Genomic DNA, 20,204 nt, shown 5'->3' with positions numbered 1-20,204 from the left:
CTGAGAAGGGGGGGGGGGGTACCTCCTTGTGACCACCCTCCGGCGTGAGAATAAGACTAGATTGCTCTGAATATGTGTATATTAAGAGAAATAGCTAGAGCAGATATATGATGGTATAAGATATGATATAAGATATAAGATGATCATACCGTTCCAAGGTGTTGGAGTATTTATAGCCGAAGGTAGGTTTCCAAGCAGGTACAGCCAGCTGTATAATATTCCTTTTCTACCAACTGTGGGCTACGCACGTGCTATGCTGGTGGTTGGTGGGTAGGCAGCGGCTGATAGTGACATGGCCGGCCGTGTACTATTCCTTTTCCACCAACTGCAGGCTATGTACGTGCCACGACAAGGGTTGGTGAGTAGGCAGCGGCTGATAGTGACATTAAGTACTAGAGCGTGCTCCTCGTCGTACTGTTGTCAGTGAGCTGTCGCTGCTTTGGTCAGATCTTGTCTATTTTGTCCATACCTTGGCAGGTATAGTACAAAAGATCCTCCAGAAGCGTACGGATTGGCTCATTTGGGCGGGAGTATTCCCGGCTTGCTCATTCCTTCTTCAGGTGACATTACTGAATTATTGAGAGTTAGTGCCTTGTGCGTGTAGCCTTGCTATTAGTGCGGGTAGCCTCCGCTGATGGCTTGTACCGCAGCTGCAGGAACAGGCGGGGTACTTCACCATTGGGAGGCTTTTCCTGCGGGAACAGCTGGCGTATGCGCGTAAGGTCTTCATCTCTCTGAGCATGGTGGGTCCTGCAGAACCAGTTGGTCTTTGCGCAGACGTCCCTCTTCAAGGTGAGTCTTGCGGGTCCAACTGGGCTCTGCTGGGACCTACCTCTTCAAGTCCCCCCCAGTCCAATGTTCTTCTCATGAATTGTTAATAAGTGAAGTGAACTTTTGGACTTAAGCAAAGGGTTTTGAAAAGGGTTTTTAGTTTTAAGGTTTTCCGTGGGGATTCTTCCCGCGGTTTTCCTAATGTCACGTGCAGAAATTCCCGACTTTTCTGCTTGATGTTTGGGTATGATGCGGGTAGGTGTGTAACCTCCTCGCAAGTCAGGAGCGTTGAGTTTCATTTGTGTAGATTCTCCACGAGGTTTTGGTAGTTTTAGACATAGTGATCAATTATGTTAAACAACCAATTCCATCTTGGAGCTTCAATCTAGTTCTCAACGTTCACGCTATGCGGGGATGTTATTTCCCTTTCCATAAGCATGGCCCAGAAGATCCTTCTTGGTTTTAATTCCCTGCGAGTGCTAAGTATGTGAAGGGTTTCACCTTGACACTGTACCCGCACTCATCTTATAGTTACTTGACTCCCAAGGTATTCTTGGCTTCAATTCCCTGCAGGTGCTAAGTATGTGAAGGGTTTCGCCTTGACACTGTACCCGCACTTGTCTTACGGTTTCTTGGTTACCAAGGTAAGGGGGTGTAGTCCCTCTTATTTTTGAATCTTTTTGAATCTTTTTGAAATTCGAAGAGTTGGTGAAATGATAAGAACAGTCCAAACTGTTGAAGGGACGTTAGCGTCGTCCGACGGTTTCTTCTGACAGTTTCAGGACGTGCAGGCAGTTATGGCGACGTGACAGTATATGGTCATTCCAGACGCTTTTTCAGGCGCGTGGGCGAGAGTTTTCGGGCGCGTGGGCGCGAATTTTACAGCACGCGTCCTATCGACAGCTGTTGCCAGCTTGCTTTCCACGTGTCGTTGTCTCATTGTGCCTGCGCTTTTCCCTCTCCTCCGCATTAAATTCATCGCATTCATTGCGATGGGTATATAAAGGGGGAAGATGATGCATCTCAACTTACACCTTCACCTCCTCCTTCTTCTTCTAAGCAATTTCCGGGGAATACTCTAACTTTTCCGTCGAGCATTCTCCTGAAATCGTTCTCTTTCATACCTCCAAAATGTCTTCTACTCATGATCCTGAGGTTACTGCCGAAGAGTCCGACGTATACCCTGAGAATCCGATGTCCGCGTCTGACAAGGACGATAATAGTACTGCTGGCGAGTGCCAGTGCGCTCTTTCCGTCGACCTTTATCAGTACATCGTCAAGAAGTTCATGCTCGAGCTTTTCGAGCCTGAGTTTCCTGAGCCTCACCAGACGGTGTACGATGCCCCCAAGGGCAAGATAGGGGTGTATGCTGCATTCTTCATCTATGGGAATCTCAGGTTCCCATTGACGAAGTTTGTGTACCGTGTTTTGGAGAAACACGGTATACACTTAACGGAGGTGCACCCGATGGCGATCGCAAAGGTTCGCCACTTTGAATGGGTGTGCCACATTCTGGGCGTTGAGCCCCGCGTCGACCGCCTGATGACCTTCTATTCCTGGAGGTGCATCCAGGGCTGGTATACCTTGGTCACTCGGATCAAGGGTTTGAAGATCTGTGCTACCGAGCGCAGTCTTCGGTCTTGGAAGCGGGAGTTTTTCTATATCTCCGCTCGCGTCGTCCCCATAGCGATGACGTTCAAGAACGGGAGAGCACTCCCCAACCTTCACGCCTCCAACTACCAGGAGACTGAATGGTTTACCAAGATCTCCCGGATCCAGACTCCGGTTTACCGCTTTGCGGAGTCTGGGATGGTGATGCTCGGGATGAGCCGGGTATGGAAGGATGCCGGTTCTGGGACGCCGCAAGTACCTATCATCCTTGAATACGGTTCGAATTCTATTCCCTACGGTATGCTCCATCTCTTTTTGCTGATTTAGGGTTTTTCTAACTGTTTCTGTTTATTTTCAGAGGGAAACAACTTGCAATCTCTTCTGCAACCGCGTGAGAGCGGTGGTCCCGCTCGGCTGGGTACTCGTGCTCTTGATGAGAACGAGTTGCCCATCCTGGAGCAAACGGCGGATAGGTTCGTGGAGGTCTACCCGCCGGGCCTCGAGATTTTGAGCGCCACGCGGCCAGGTAATGGATTCTTTAACCGTCGCCCTCTTCATGCTCAAACCTCTGCTGGAGTTTCCCTAATTTTATCATCTTCTGATGAGGGATCCGCAGATGGGCCTTTCTTTGTGAGGAAGAAGAAAGCTGCCGGTGTGAAGGGCAAGGCGAAGGTCGCCTCCACCGCCGATCAGGGAAATCGGTCCGACTCGGAGACCGAAAGCGAGGAGGCAGTGGGGAACCCTGGTGATGGTGAGACCACTGTTCCGGAGGTTGAGACAGCTGTCACCTCCGGGCAGCCCGGTACGACGACGGTGACCGGCGTGAAGAGGCCGGCTCCATCGGGTTCGTCCCCGCCTGTTAGAACCTTCAAGCTCAAGAAAACTCGTAAGTAGAAATTAATCTTACCCGCAATTCTTTCCGCCATTAATATTTTGTCTTCGTGCAGGCGTGGATGCAACCGCATTCCAGAGTGGAGCGGGAAGGAGCATCTCTGGACCCATGACGGTAGGTTTGGTCAATCTACCCGAGGCGATGACCCAGGCGGCTGCGCCTGTGTGCAGTGTTGGTTCAGTTGCTCATCCCGTTGAGGCAACTGTTCCAATTGTGACGTCATCTCCGCCGGCTGTCAGTGCCATCTTTACTGCATCATTCACTGAGCCGGCGGTGATTTTTTCTGCGGGCTCCTCCGCAGCGGTGGCCTCGGTTGTGAGTTCACCTCCGATGGTCTCTACCGCGGCGGCTTCAACCGTGCCTCCGGCACCGGCGACTACCTCGTCCCCGGCCGGTTCATCAGGTATGTTCAGGGTTGGGGCTTCTAGCCAATCTCTGCCTCCTTCCCATCTGCCTGACCTCTTGGATGGATATCCCTTAGGTTCGGGTGATGGATTTGGCGGCTACCGGCCTGTTGTCGACCCTACAGGTGCGTAGGGTTATTTTGGCATATTATCTTTTTTTTTATATCATCTTTTCCTAACCGCTTTTTGTTTTTGCAATTTCGGATTCCAATGAGGTGTATGTTCCACGGTGGAACATCTGCCGTGGAACAACCCTTCGAACGGCTGTGGACTGCGTCGAGTGGGCGCGTCACGCAGCCCCAAGTGGTGCATTGGGGGAAGCCATGTCTAGCTACCAGGAGGGTAGGCTGACGAATGAGCTTCGGATTCTCCTTGCCCGGATGCAGCCGCGCGTCGAGTTGCTTTGTCGTGAAAACGACAAGTTAAAGGCGGCGCGTAGCCAGGAAGTGGCTCAGGCGCGGGCTATCCGGGAGGAGAACAGGAGACTTGCCGCCATTGCTGCGGAGAAGGAAAAGGCCTTCAAGGCCCTCGAGGTTGAAGTTCAGGCCCGGCTCGAGGCTCGTTCCAAGGCTACCCAAGCTGTTAACGAACAGCTTAGGTTGGCTAAGGAAACTGCGCGAAACGCGACCGAGAGGGCCACCAGAGCTGAAGCCATTGCTGAGCCTTTGCGCGCTGAGAATGAGGAGCTTAAAGCCAAACTAGAGAGGCTTCAGCAGACTCATGATGCTTTGGCTTTAGAAGATGCCAAAAAGCTCCAAGAGATCTTGGACCAGAGGGGTATGCTTGACCACACTGAGCGTAAGCTGAAGGGCGTTGAAGAGGCTGCTGCTAAGGAAGTGTTGCTTGCCAACCTTAACAAAAATGAAGTCGAACGCGCTCGTGACCAAGCTCAAGCTGCCCTCTAGGAAGCTCAGATCACCAAGGAATGGCTTCTACGGGAAGCGTTGTCGCAGGTATGCGTAGCTTCATAATATCTTTACGCTTTTCTTTATACTTAGAAAAGTTTTTGATACATATATTTTTTTTTTGTAGGTTGTGCATCGGATCTTCACGAACACATGTTATGACGATGCCATGAGCGCAGCCCTCAACGCTTCCCATGAGGATGGGGAAAAGGCTGGTTTCTTGCTTGGTCTGGGGTTTGTTGAGAAGGGCATCCCGCCTTCCAACCTCCCTCTTTATGATGTGGACACTGAAGCTACTTACGACCAAGCAGTGAACCAGTATGCTGCCTTCCCGCATCCGGTGGTGGAGAAGGTGAACGAAATTGCTGCTGCTGATGATGGGTTAACTATTCTCAAGGCTTTCCTTGAACCGCCACAGCCAACTGATGGTGCGGGTTCGAGTGGGTTTGGAGGGAGTGGTCCTGAAGTTTGAACCTTGAGATCCCTTCCCACCGTTAGGATAGATTTACATTTCTGTAGGCGGGTAGATACCTGGCCATTCTTGTAATGTTTGAAATGTTTGTGCGGGTATAACCGTCACTTTCACTTAATGACTTGCTTTATAAACGTTATATGACTTGCTCATGCATATTATAGTTTAATTTGGCACTTGTTTTGCCTCAAACAATATATGATTCGCTCGTGCATACTTTAGTTTAACTTAGCCATTTTCCAAGTGTTTTGAATAAGTTAACCTTTCAACGCGTGGTTGTCAATAGGTTAGTGTTCAGTTTCCTCTATCATGATTGTGCGGGTAGGACCGTCACTTTCATTTAGTGGGATGACCAAACTTCACCTATAACTGACCTGCGTGAAGGTTTTCCTCATGTTTTCCTTAGAAATTTTTGCCGTTTCTTGTGTTTATGTGAGTTTTGCCGCCTTCCACACGCAACGACTTCCCCACTTATTTATGCGGTGAATACCGGCATCAGTGTTTTGAATAACCTTTCGACGCGCGGTTGTCAATAGGTTAATGTTCAGTTTCCTCTCATGATTGTGCGGGTAGGACCGTCACTTTCATTTAGTGGGATGACCAAACTTTACCTATAACTGACCTGCGTGAAGGTTTTCCTCATCTTTTCCTTAGAAATTTCTGCCGTTTTTTGTGTTTATGCGGGTTTTGCCGCCGTCCACACGCAACGACTTCCTTCCCCACTTATTTATGCGGTGAATACCAGCATATCAGTGTGGTCAGATCATAAGTATAAATGTAAGACCATCAGCGTCAATGTGATAAGGAGAATCATTTCCATTAGAAGTGGCTCTAGGCCTTTTCTTTACAAGTTTGGAATTGATATACATGCAGTCTGTGTAATTGAGCTCCCTTCCATGTTCTTGGGATGGGGGTGTCATCGAGCCTTTCGAGCCGATATGCACCTGGTTCGGAATCTCGTTGTTTACATAGTATGTAGTCTCCAACATTGAAGCTGCAGTTTCATTCGTGCTTTCCCCAACTGGGGTTCTACACGCATTAGCCTGCTTAGCGTTCATTACGCCACGAGGTGTGTGAGTTTCCCATCTCTGACAAATGCTTCGACGACGTCCTTCAAGGCTACACATTCCTCCGTGGTGTGGCCTTTTGTCCTGTGGAAGTCACAGGATTTGCTTTGATCAGCGTTTGGACGCTGTCGGATTATTGGAGCCTCTGGCCATGGGAGCCTCTCGGTGGCGAATATCTCGGTGACGCTTTTGGTGAGTGGCGTCCATCTGGAGTTCCGGTTCGACAACTGCATGATATCCTTTCCGCCTAACCGCTGGTGCGAGCCGGATGAGGTGCCAAAGTTTACCCTTGACTGCCAAATACCAAGCTTCCTCTTTTTGTTTTGTCGGGCGGTAAGGACGTTGTTTTCTCTTGTTTTTTGAGTGTAGAGGTTTGTGCTCTGGGGAAGATCTCTACCCAGTTGCTTTTCCGTTTCCGCGAAGCGTTTAGCTACTGTCATGATGGCATCCCATGTGGATGGCATGCCGTCTTTACCCGTCAATGTGCGGATAAGCTCTGGGTATTCGGCGCCTTGGATGAAAGCTGCGCGAACAAGATCCACACTTATGGTACCCAGACTCAGCTTATTTGAGTTGAAGCGAGTGATGAAGTCTAGTAAAGACTCATCTTCCTCTCGGATGCAGTTGAGGATCGTCCATTGCTCTTCGGTATACTTTCTTTGTTGACTGAAGTGTTGGCTGAACTTCTGTTGGAAGTCTGCCCAATCGTAGATGTGGTGGACCGGTAGACGTTCAAACCACGCTCTGGCTGCCCCAACAAGCGTCATTTGGAACATGTAACACCACGTGGGTTCCGTCCAATTGCTGACGGTTGCCCCCGCTATGAATCTGTTCAAATGATCGTCTGGGTCAGATATACCATCATATGTGCCTATGTTGGACATTTGTTTGGCACTTTTCGAGGCAATTGCTTCCACAATGTCCCTTGCAAATTTGGACGTTCCCGCATTTGAAACAGTTGGTCTAAAGGTTTTGGAGAAGTCCCGTGGGTTTCCCCCCGCGTTCCTTGGTTTGAAGGTTTCTCCAAAATTCCTTCTTGGTTGGAAGTCTGCTTGTTTACGCTTCCCTTTCGCCCTATGGCGCGGGTTTGCGTCACTGTCAGATTCTTCCCAATCTTTATCATACTCGCACTCATTACTCATGTTAAGCTGTTGAGTGCTTCCGAATTCGTCAGCCTGTTGGAGTGAACGTAAGCGTTCATCCAACTCAGCTTGGAATTCCTTCTGACGTGCTTCCGCCCACGCTTTAACTTGATCAAGTGTTTGGCGGGGGAGCCTCGTTTGTTGTCTCTCCAACTGAGTATCGGTGAATCCCAGGGGAGGATTATTTACTGCACTTGCCCCGGCTTGGGTAACCGGGGTAGTGTTCGTAAATATTGTGTACTCGCCGGTGTTCCCCCCAGTAGCTGGGGTTGTGGTTACCGGAGTTTCTTGGTCACTCGCTGGCCTTGGCACCGGAGTAACCTTAACCATCTTTCCAGAGGTTTTGAAAAAACTGAGAAAATTAGTTCTAGCTTTTATGCACGGATGGCGCCAATGAAGAAACACTAAGTGACCCCGGCAGATTACGGATAATCTGGGGGTTAAGTAGATGTTTCCCACGAGGGTTAGGTCCGGCAAAGATGGTTATTCTTCTGATGACCTGCAAAACAGACACCGTGAGCTCGTCACTGAGAAGGGGGGGGGGGGTACCTCCTTGTGACCACCCTCCGGCGTGAGAATCAGACTAGATTGCTCTGAATATGTGTATATTAAGAGAAATAGCTAGAGCAGATATATGATGGTATAAGATATGATATAAGATATAAGATGATCATACCGTTCCAAGGTGTTGGAGTATTTATAGCCGAAGGTAGGTTTCCAAGCAGGTACAGCCAGCTGTATAATATTCCTTTTCTACCAACTGTGGGCTACGCACGTGCCATGCTAGTGGTTGGTGGGTAAGCAGCGGCTGATAGTGACATGGCCGGCCGTGTACTATTCCTTTTCCACCAACTGCAGGCTATGTACGTGCCACGACAAGGGTTGGTGAGTAGGCAGCGGCTGATAGTGACATTAAGTACTAGAGCGTGTTCCTCGTCGTACTGTTGTCAGTGAGCTGTCGCTGCTTTGGTCAGATCTTGTCTATTTTGTCCATACCTTGGCAGGTATAGTACAAAAGATCCTCCAGAAGCGTACGGACTGGCTCATTTGGGCGGGAGTATTCCCGGCTTGCTCATTCCTTCTTCAGGTGACATTACTGAATTATTGAGAGTTAGTGCCTTGTGCGTGTAGCCTTGCTATTAGTGCGGGTAGCCTCCACTGATGGCTTGTATCCGCAGCTGCGGGAACAGGCGGGGTACTTCACCATTGGGAGGCTTTTCCTGCGGGAACAGCTGGTGTATGCGCGTAAGGTCTTCATCTCTCTGAGCATGGTGGGTCATGCGGAACCAGTTGGTCTTTGCGCAGACGTCCCTCTTCAAGGTGAGTCTTGCGGGTCCAACTGGGCTCTGCTGGGACCTACCTCTTCACAAGCTTACTTGACTATTTAGATAATATTACGAGACGAGTTCGATCTGAAGTTCTAACTCGTGAAGCATAAATGAGCTAAGCCAAACTGGTTCGTTTAACTTCATTCCCAAGGCCAATCTAAAGCTTCCTTGACCCGTCTCACTCGTTAACCAACAGAAATGAATATTCTATATTTGTGTTGGGATTTGTTTTCTTCATATGAAACCTTCACCGAAAAAAACCCCTACCTTCACGGGTAAAACCTCAACAAGGAAGGTGGTTGGTAGACACTCCATCTAAGTGGTGCTTTCAGCTTGGAGAAAAAGGTCCACATTTGTGCTTTTATTTTATTCTTTTACCATTTAAAATATTCAAAGCAATATTATTGTATCATTGTATATTATATAATAAAAAATGTTATAATGGTATCATAATCGGGTAAGGTACCCTTTTTGAGTACACCGCCCCAGTCATTTTGGTAGTGGGTTAGGGTAGAGATGTGAGGGTTATAGACACCAATCAAGAAAGAGTAGAGATGATATGCAAGTGAGCCCCAAGGTTTTACGATATTTGAGACAAATGATGTTAGTGATTAAGGAGTTTTAAGGTAGTTGATTTTTATGATATTTGAGACAAATAATGTTAGTGATTAAGGAGTTTTAAGGTAGTTGATGGTATAAATGAAATGACATATTGGTGGGGTAGTGTAGAGAAGCACCCTCCCACCCTAATTTTTTTATAGTTATATTTTTTTTAAATCATGAAAATGATGAATTGGCCACATACGTCGACGCCATGAATAGTTGGACATTGAAATAACAAAATCAATATTTCATGAATTTTCGGCAGATTCCAGCAATCTGGTCCTTTATTCTTCCTGATTCCCCGGGCAGTTGAATCTCTCACTCAGCCATAATTTAAAAAAAACTAGTTTTTAGGACCTGTGCTTTGCGGTGGGATTGTTAAACCGAACAGTAAAAAATAAATGAAAACGTTAAACCATGAACGCATTGCAAATCAACGCGAATTCATTCGGTGTCGGGTTGCGAAATGAGAACTAAGCCCGTCAATGATAAAATACAATAACTTATCATATATAGAACCAAAAAAACCGGCACATTAAACCTGCGAACCGAAGCGATTTCAGTTGGTATCAGCGGTACTGACACAAATTTATAAGCATATATTAATAAGCAAAACAAAAACATACTTTAAGTGTGCGGTATCAAACATCGAAACACATATAAAAACATATGTGACAACAGGATATTTGTGAATCATGGAAAAGTTTCAGTCATCGTAAAAAAGAACTATAAAAATACGAAAGCAAACTTTAAAACAATCCTTTAACCAACAAATAAAACATGTAAAAACGACACTCATCCAAATTGAAGGTTCAAAAATGTAGTTTTAAAATATTTTTAATTTGTTGAAAAGAAAAGTAAAATAAATTACATAAAAATAATTTGATAGTGTAAGAAAATAAATATAAATAACAAATAATAAACTAAATTTTGTGTAATAAAAAATATAAAAGAATTAGTGGGTGTAGTTGTGCCAATGTACAGGAAATTGAACAGGATTTTGTGACGAGAACAAAATCTCCTTTTTAATATATATAATAATGATAGATTTTCTTAATACCAACTTAACTTTTTATTTTTCTATATATCAAAACTAATATTAATTATATTGTACAAAAGAATCTAATTACAACAGAGAGGTATGTAAGCGGGCAACAAGCGGCGCCGTCACCCTTTTGAATGACAAAGCTGATCCTACTAAAAACAACATTTTTTGGCATCGATAAGTTAGTGTGCACGACCCGCTGAAATTTTCAGAAACGTAATAGTTTCGGGGGTAAGAGACCCAAACGTATTAAAGCAAAAGGAATGAAGTCGTGTTGATTCTTGGCGCATGTTTTCTCATGCTTAGCAACCTATATTAAAAACATATGCATGATATGCATGGCCTCGGGTAAATCCGAGACACCATGTATGAATGGATCCAGACACATGTATAGTTTAAATCAGAGTATGCCCATTTCTTATTATTGTAACACAAGGTTTTAAGGATTCAAAAATCATATGCAAACAGTCTGAATCTAAAAGAGTATGTAAAAGTTTAGGGCGAATTCACCTTTTCTGATTGTAATCAGTTTCTGATACAAATTCCTGTTTATGATCAATTTCTATTATTGACCCCTGCTTCTGTTTTCTGGTTTCTGATTAATTGTTATCTCGGACCTATAGTACGAGAATAACCTTTGTGTACATATCTAGATCAACGATTTAGCTTCAGACCCGTAGTCTGTTTTGTATAGCTTTAACCTTGACAATTCATTTGTTTATATAAAACATTTGGACCTTTAGTCCATTTGTTTGTTTATCAATTGTGTGCTACGTTTCTTCTTCAAGAAAAAACATCTATGTTGGGTTTCTTCTTCAAGAAGAAACATTACTATAACCTTTATATATGAATATTATATTTCTTAATTATAAAGAAATATTATTTTAACTTTACTTTTTGTGTGTGTAAACACTTACGTTTCTTAATCATTAAGAAACAATAATTTTGTCTACAACCTTTACTTATGAAAAGTTATATTATGCTTAACTGTGATCAAGGTTCGGGCTATACCCCAGACTACGGTTTAAGCCATTATAATAATAATAAAAATAATACTTAAGCGGAACCCATACCTTACACGGGTATTTAAAGTTACACGCCTAAGACTGATCGAGCATCATTTCTACTCTCTATCATGTTCTAGAGCTTAGACTATCAGAACTTCGGAGCTTGGCACGTTCTATGGGATCGACACGCTTCCCTAGGTTAACTGTGTGTGTAAAATATGTGTTGGTGTGTGAGATGGGATATGCCGTGAACATTTCTATTTATAGCTGATTTTAGGTTTCTTCGCATAGCGCAAAGGACAAACAGTTCAGCCGTTCATGTCGTACGAACAGCCATATATATTGCTGAATCATCAGACGGCTTGCCACGTGGCTTGACGTGGTGCCACATGTCCACACGTGTCACGCATGCAGGATTGTTACTTCGCATAGCCCGAAGAAATCATATCTTGGTACTTCGCGTTGCGTGAAGCCACTCAATGTCAGTTCATTTATTTAAACCTGATCCGTTCACGTGGCGCGAAGAATTCAAATTCAGATTTTCACTTTTAGTCCATGTACTTATCAAAAATACTAAAGGCGGCTTGCGGCGATGCGAGCGTGCGAAGTGCAAAGTGCGTCATCAAAACGTCACATGACGCCCATCGCCCGAGCCTGTGCGCGTGCGCGTCGGGTGCTTCGCACCCTCCGCTAGGACCACTGAGAGTGGTTAGCCACATAAAAATATTACTATGGAAACTCTCTTCATTATAAAAAGCTTCCAAGTTTTATAATTTTCCAATGTGGGATGAAATTTCTCTTCCCTATTTATACCCGTGTGGAATGCTTCCACTTTCTTCGTTCTTTCCATGTGGGATGAAGTTTTCTTATTTCCTTAACATGAGATGAAACATGAAAGTATGAAAGGCATGAAAGTATAAAAAGAATGAAAGTATGAAAGAAAGAATGAATGTATGTATGTAAGTACGCATGAATGAAATTTAAGCAGGTTAAGTACGTGATATGTATCTCCGGATACGTGTAAGTAAGTATGTGAATGTAATGTATGTTTCCTGATTAATTAGAACACACTCAATGTGACTGAATTTTAGTATGCACACAAGCAAATAAGCTAAAGCAGCTAGCTTGAGGGAGACACATGGCATTGGACTGAAGAGACTGGAATCATGAGGAAGAATGTTATGATGTTATATTTTGGTTATGTTTTCTTTTGTAAGACAAGTATGAGTAATGTTAAGACAAGATTTTGAATGTTTGATAATGAATGGTTGATGTTTTTATGTTCCACGAAAAATTTTAATTCACTATGATAATTAGAACTATGTTTATAAGTAAATCCAACACAATGTAGGGCACCGGGAACGGGGCCTTGCATTAAAAGAAAAAACAAACCAAAAATCGAATCGTAAATCGAGTTCGGAATCTGGTTTTGATTATAACCAAATCAAAAATCGAATTCTTAATTCGGATTTAGTTTTTTCGATTACGAATACGATTCGGCTTTCGATTTTTTTCAGTTTTCGGTTCTTCAGAACACCCCTAAGTGTAAGTAAAATATAACATACTTAAATTTTATACAAACCACAAATAAGTCATTCCAAGCTTCAAGTCATAAATATCCCAAACCAACAACGGGTTAACAAAAGATAACTGTCACTCCCCGACTAAAGGCGGCGGAACATGCGAGGGCGCGACATGATTGTTTCAATGCACATGACACTATTAAAGTGATCATATTTAAGCACTCATTCATTTCATTTAACATCAAATACAACATATCTTGTTCATACAAACACAAGAAAATACAAAGGAAATAAATAGTTCATTTAACTAATAACCTAATAGCCCAAAATAAAAATAACGTCTTCAAATCTTCAATCAATCAATAATCAAACTTGTAACATTGCATAAAATATATTTAGTCAACACGAATATTGGTAAAGGATGATTTTTGTATATATAATGTGAGATAAAATCCACAACTCTTATGTGAAACCATAAATAATAATGTGTCACACCCGGCCCTGAGCGGCGGAAACAGCCGGGCGCGCACGAGTGGGGATTGATAATTAAGCACGGGCCATTGCAAAACATTCAAAGATTTTTATTGCGCATGAGAAGTTTATTACAAACACATTACATTGTTCAAAGATTACAAAAAGAAACATCCAAGTATAAAACTGAAGATTTCCTCGCCATATCCCCTTACGCGGCGGGTAACCGTGCGCATCGAGGGGATAAAACCAGAATCTTCCAAAAAGCTTGTTTTAGATGTTCAGCGTGTGGTGCTCTAAGTGTGACTCCATGCGCTACCTAGTTATCTCCTGAAAGACACGTAAAAACATTTGAATCAGTATAAACTGAGTGAGTTCACAAGTTTTAGTAACTTGATAAAATCATTCTGAAACATTTCTGGCAACATCATTAACATCTGCTTGGTAAAATCGTATTAACACATAATTCTGACAATATTCTGATAAAAATCGTTCCGCGGGTTACGCGTGAACAAATTCTGGATACGGTGCTCGTCTATGTAAGTGGCGCAGCCACTTCGAGCTAAAATAACGTAAAACCGTTCCGCGAGTTACGCGCAGACGTTTCTGGAAAACTATGCTCGTCTATGCAGAGGCATTGCCCCTACGAGCTAAGGATACTGTCCCGCGGGTTACGCGCGAACAATTCTGAGAAACTGTGCTCGTCCATGCAAAGAGGCATTGCCCCTACGAGCTAGGGATACCGTCCCGCGGGTTACGCGCAGACGTTGTGCCGGAAAACAAGGCGCTCGTCCATGCAAAGAGGCGCGACCCCTACGAGCGGGCTCAACCCCATAGTACTGCCCCATGCCAGGCACTCGTCCATGCAAAGAGGTGCGACCCCTACGAGTGGGCGGATCAAACCAGCAGTCCCTACCCTTAGAGTTCCAATGGTAAAGTGATCACTTACTCGAGTTCTAGCGCACATACATTGAAAACCTTAGATAACCGTTTGCATTGCTCATCATGAAACATAACTTAAACACATAATCGCTTTCATAGCTTGTAAGTATACCATGATAAAACATTATTTAAGTACGTGTCCCTCGCCCCGAAAGCAGTTTAAAACAGTGAAAACAGTGAAAATAGGGGCTGTGAGACTCACCTGTGGTTCTTGTTAAGGGATTACTCGAGATTCGGGTTTTCTTGGTGTTGGCCTCGGAATCGAAGGTCTAGAATACGATTAAATAACAAGTATATATATTAAGATCAAGAAATAGGAGAATATAAGGGTTGGATAGTAGGTCTCAAGGTTATATTCTCGGCTTACCTAGTAACAGGATCGGAGCTGGAAACAACGGATGCTTGGGAAAGGATTAGTGCAAGTTTGTAGTTCTTTGAAGTGTGTTTTGGGTGATAATTTAGGCTACAAATTTATAGGCAAACTCAAGGGAACACAATCCCTTGCTTTAGGGGATTGAAATCTTTTCATATCTAAATGTAATGATGATAAAGTATGGAAGTTATTATTATTTACTTAAGAGTGGAGTGGTGGATAAAAGATTTTGATTTGATTTGGACAGAACATGCAGGTCTGGGGTTGGTGAGAATAGGGTGGCTGACAGTTGACTTTTCATGTTACAGTGTGCTTTTTCAGGTACTTTTGTCAGTGTACAGTAAAAAGTGGAAAAATCTCTGAAACACGCTACTGTTTCCTTTCGGGCGGGAGTAATCTCCTTAACTGGAGAATAGACCAAGTGTTCTGCGCGTATAACTTGGTGCGCATAGCTTTCTGCGTATAGGACATGTCTTTGCTGCGGGTAGGTGCGTAACCTTCTCGCAGTTAGGGACTTTTGAGTTTCATTTGTAGATTCTCCAGGTGGTCTTGGTATTTCAACATAGTGATCAGTCATGTTGAAGTCAATTCCATCTTGGAGCTTCAGACAAACTAGCTCTCAACGTTCCCGCCATGCGGGTAGGTTAGTTCCCTTCCGCACGCGCATAAACGATGTAGGATGCACCCGCCTTAGCATCATGCGGGATGGTCAACCCATAGACAACATAACGTTTTACATGAAAACATAAAGCCAAATTATTCACGCATGGCGCATATAACATATGCTCACGCTGGTTCTTAACATGGTGCGCTCGCGCAGGTTGCACATAACAACTGCACGCGCTGACTAACATGGCGCGCTCGCGCAGGGCGCACATAACAAATGCACGCGCTGACTAACATGGCGCGCTCGCGCAGGGCGCACATAACAAATGCACGCGCTTATCATTTACAATCACCTAATTATTAGGTTGATTACTTAGCTTATGGGTTTGGGAAATTACCGGTTGTCACATTCTCCCCTCGTTAAAACGAATTTCGTCCCGAAATTTAGGAGACGTTGCTGGCAGAAGCCATGTTCTGAAAGAGGTGTGGGTATTTTGTGCGCATCTGGTCTTCTCTTTCCCAAGTGAATTCAGGCCCACGCCTCGAGTTCCATTGAACCTTTACTAACTTGATTTTGCTTCTGCGTAACTTTTGTTCTTTCCAATCGGTTACTGCTATGGGTTCTTCTACGAAGTGCAGCTGTTTGTCGATGTGAATTTCTCCCAACGGTAAACTCAACGTTTCGTCAGATAAACACTTCTTGAGGTTGGATACATGAAACGTATCATGAACTCCACTGAGTTCGGCGGGTAGATGGAGTTTATAAGCAACTGGACCGATCCTCTCCAGGATCTCAAATGGTCCAATGTAGCGCGGATTTAGCTTTCCTCGCTTACCGAAACGGGGGACTCCCTTCCATGGAGAGACTTTCAAAAGTACTTTATCCCCTACTTGAAACTCCAACGGTTTCCTTCTCATATCAGCATAACTTTTCTGTCTGTCGCGTGCTGCCTTAAGGCGATCCCTTATCTGAAAAATCTTGTCTGTTGTTTCTTGGATCACTTCTGGACCAGTCATTTGCTTGTCGCCCACTTCAGCCCAACACAGTGGGGATCTACACTTGCGCCCATATAACGCTTCAAACGGCGCTGCCTTGAGGCTTGTGTGATAACTGTTATTGTAAGAAAATTCAACCAACGGAAGGTGGGTATCCCAACTACCTCCAAAATCGATCGCGCACGCGCGCAGCATATCTTCCAATGTCTGGATCGTTCGTTCGCTTTGTCCATCCGTTTGGGGGTGATAAGCCGTACTCATGTCCAGTCGAGTACCTAACCCCTCTTGTAATGATCTCCAAAACCTTGAGGTGAACCGACTATCTCTATCAGAAATGATGGACACTGGGACTCCATGTTTTGAAACTACTTCTCGAATATATAGTCGGGCTAACTTTTCCATTTTATCAGTTTCTTTAATCGGCAGGAAGTGCGCTGACTTAGTTAGCCGATCTACAATAACCCATATCGTGTCGTAACCCCCAGGTGTCCTTGGTAGTTTGGTGATGAAATCCATGGAGATTTGTTCCCACTTCCACATGGGAATTTCTGGCTGTTGAAGTAACCCCGACGGCTTCTGGTATTCAGCCTTTACCTTTGAACACGTCAGGCACTTACTGACATGTGTCGCGATGGCGCCTTTAAGATTGGGCCACCAATACAACATTTTAACGTCTTGGTACATCTTGTCTGCGCCAGGATGTACGGAATACCACGTCTTGTGAGCTTCGTTTAATACCTGCTCGCGCAGTCCTCCCTTGAGAGGGACCCATATGCGGTTGGCAAAATATCGAGTGTTCCCTTTAAGTTCCAAATTCTTAATCATACCCCCAAGGGATTCAGTTTTAACAAACTCTGGTTTCAAGGCTTCTTGCTGAGCGTCTCGGATGCGCGTAGAGAGCTCTGCGTGAATTGTTAGCTTTAGGGCCTTGACCCGTAGTGTTTTTATTTGCTCCTTTCTGCTTAGCGCGTCTGCTACCACATTCGCTTTCCCCGGATGATACTTGATCTCGCAATCATAATCATTCAACAATTCAACCCATCTTCGTTGCCTCATGTTTAAGTCCTTCTAATTGAATATATGTTGGAGGCTCTTATGATCCGTAAAGATTACACATTTCGTACCGTAGAGGTAATGGCGCCAAATCTTTAGCGCGAAGACAACCGCTCCAAGTTCTAAATCATGCGTTGTGTAGTTCTTTTCATTGGTCTTGAGTTGGCGCGAGGCATACGCTATAACTTTGTCTCGCTGCATAAGGACACATCCGAGTCCCTGGTGTGAAGCGTCGCAGTAAACGACGATGTCATCCGTCCCCTCTGGTAAAGATAAAATTGGCGCACTACATAACTTCTGTTTCAACATTTGAAATGCCGCTTCCTGATTCTCGCCCCAAATAAACACCTTGTCTTTCTGAGTTAGCGCGGTCAGAGGTAGAGCTATCTTGGAGAAGTTCTCAATGAAGCGTCGATAGTAGCCAGCTAGTCCAAGGAATTGCCTCACCTCAGTTGGGGTTTTTGGCGCTTCCCAGTTTTCGATGGCTTTAACCTTAGAAGGATCGACGTGTATTCCTTTCTCGTTTACAACGTGACCGAGAAAGTGAACCTCTCTAAGCCAAAACTCACATTTAGAAAACTTTGCATACAACCTTTCTTTCCTTAACAATTCCAAAATCAACCTCAAGTGTTGCTCATGCTCGGCCTTGGTTCGAGAGTAAATTAGAATATCATCTATAAACACAATCACAAACTTGTCCAAGTATGGTTTGCACACACGGTTCATCAGATCCATGAATATAGCCGGCGCATTAGTTAGCCCGAAAGGCATCACTAAGAACTCATAATGGCCATATCTGGTTCGGAAGGCTGTCTTTGGCGCGTCTTCCTCATGGACCCTAAGTTGGTGGTATCCTGACCGTAGATCTATCTTCGAATAATAACTGGATCCCTGCAACTGGTCAAATAAGTCGTCAATCCTCGGTAAGGGGTACCGATTTTTGACTGTCAGCTTATTCAGCTCCCTGTAGTCAATACACATCTGGAACGAACCATCCTTCTTCTTAACAAACAGTACTGGAGCTCCCCAAGGTGAAAAGCTTGGGCGTATGAAACCCTTATCCAAAAGTTCCTGTAACTGATTGGATAGCTCTTGCATCTCAGATGGAGCTAATCGATAAGGCGCTCGGGCTACTGGCGCAGCTCCTGGGACCAAATCAATTCGAAACTCGATTTGTCGCGGTGGCGGCAATCCGGGCAGATCTTTAGGAAAAACTTCTGGAAATTCGCGCACTACAGGTAAGTCTTCAATTCTTCGCTCATCTCCCTTCTCTATTACATGCGCCAGGAAGGCGTAGTACCCTTTCCTTAGGCACTTGCGCGCCTTTAGGCACGAAATCAGTTTCGTCGCAACTCCCTTTCTTTCCCCTTGAATCATCAAAGTTTCTCCGTTCAACAGTGGAATCCGAACCTGCTTCTCATGACAAACAATCTCCGCGAGATTCTCGACCAACCAATCCATACCTACCACAATATCGAAACTTCCCAAATCTATTGGCAACAAGTTTATATTGAACTCATGACCTCCCATGACTAATACACATTGCTCAGTCCTTTCATTCGCGCATAACTGCCTACCATTGGCTAGTTCTATAGTATAAGGTTTGTCTAGCCTACTGGTCGCTAAGCCCAGGGAGTTTTTAAACTCATGGGATATAAAACTTAGGTCAGCGCCAGTATCAAATAAGACAGATGCATAATGACCGTTAAGCAAAAACGTACCGGTTACCACATTCGGCTCTTCCTTTGCTTCACCCGCGCCGATCACAAAAGCTCTCCCGCGAGCTTGGTTTCCTTTCTGTGGGCAATCCCGACTGAAGTGTCCAGGCTTCCCGCATGCGTAGCAGCTGTCGCTCGATCCAGCTTCTCTGATGCGACAATTCATCGCCTTGTGTCCTGGTCTGCCACATTTGGCGCATTCGATTTTTGCGCATTCACCCTCGTGGTGATACTTGCATTTGCTGCACCATGGGCGAGGCCCGCTGTATCCTTTCCTTGATGGTTCCGCGGCTTGAATCGCGTAAACCCTTGTGCTTTCCTGCTTCTTGGGCGGTGGCTGCTTGAAGTCTGACCCTCGGTGGGAGTTCCATTTCCTCTTGGAGTCAGAGGTTCGCTGCTCGTTCAAGCGAGCGGTCAACATACCCGCACGAACCGTATCCCTTGTAAGGGTGATGGCTCGCGCAACCGCCTCGTCAAAGGTCGGAGGTGCGGCGGCGTTGAGCGGGACTCTAACGACAGGAGGTAACCCAAAGATGTACCTCTCGATTTTCTTTTCTTCTGTGTTTGCCATGTCTGGCACCAGCTGGCAAAGCTCGTTGAAACGATTGGTGTAGGCATCGATATCCGTTCCTACCATGGTGTGGTTCCAGAATTCTTGTTGCAAGCTCTGAATTTCTGCGCGAGAGCAGAACTTTCTCATCATCATTTCTTTCAATTCTTCCCAGGTCTTGTGAAGAGCAACTTCTCGCCCCAAAGTCTTTACTTGGAGCTTCCACCAAGACGAAGCTGCTTCTTGGAACATGCAGGTCGCGTAAAGGACCTTCTAGTTTTCACTACATCCGCTGATGGAGAGAACGGTCTCCATCTTGTCAATCCAATTGTAGAGCCCAATGGCTCCTTCGGTGCCTTTGAACGGCCAAGGCCTACAGGCCATGAATGTTTTATAGGAGCATCCTTTGTTCAAGGCTCCTGATTCGGGTTCTGGGGTCTCGTTCTCTTGGCGACCCTGACTAGATTCGGCCTTGCTGGCCTCATGCGTTGCAATCGCCTGCGCGATTATTTCTGCGAGCTCCTCGGGTGTCATGGTAATTCCCTTGGCTCTGGTTGGAGGCATTCTTTTCATAAAAAGAAAATATAACAAACTTAGCGCATGTACTCAGAGCACATAATGTTCTTATCTCTAGACACTATGACCCGTGTTCCTAAGTGCGTGTGTGATTTTTCTTTTGAAAATATTCTTTTGAAAATATTCTTTGAAAAATATTTCATGCGATT

This window comes from Bidens hawaiensis, unplaced genomic scaffold (assembly GCF_021521415.1).
Source record: "Bidens hawaiensis isolate Kalapana, Puna unplaced genomic scaffold, B.hawaiensis_p1.1 tig00024619_1, whole genome shotgun sequence".
Taxonomy (NCBI): Eukaryota; Viridiplantae; Streptophyta; class Magnoliopsida; order Asterales; family Asteraceae; genus Bidens; species Bidens hawaiensis.
Note: the sequence above shows the minus strand (reverse complement) of the source record.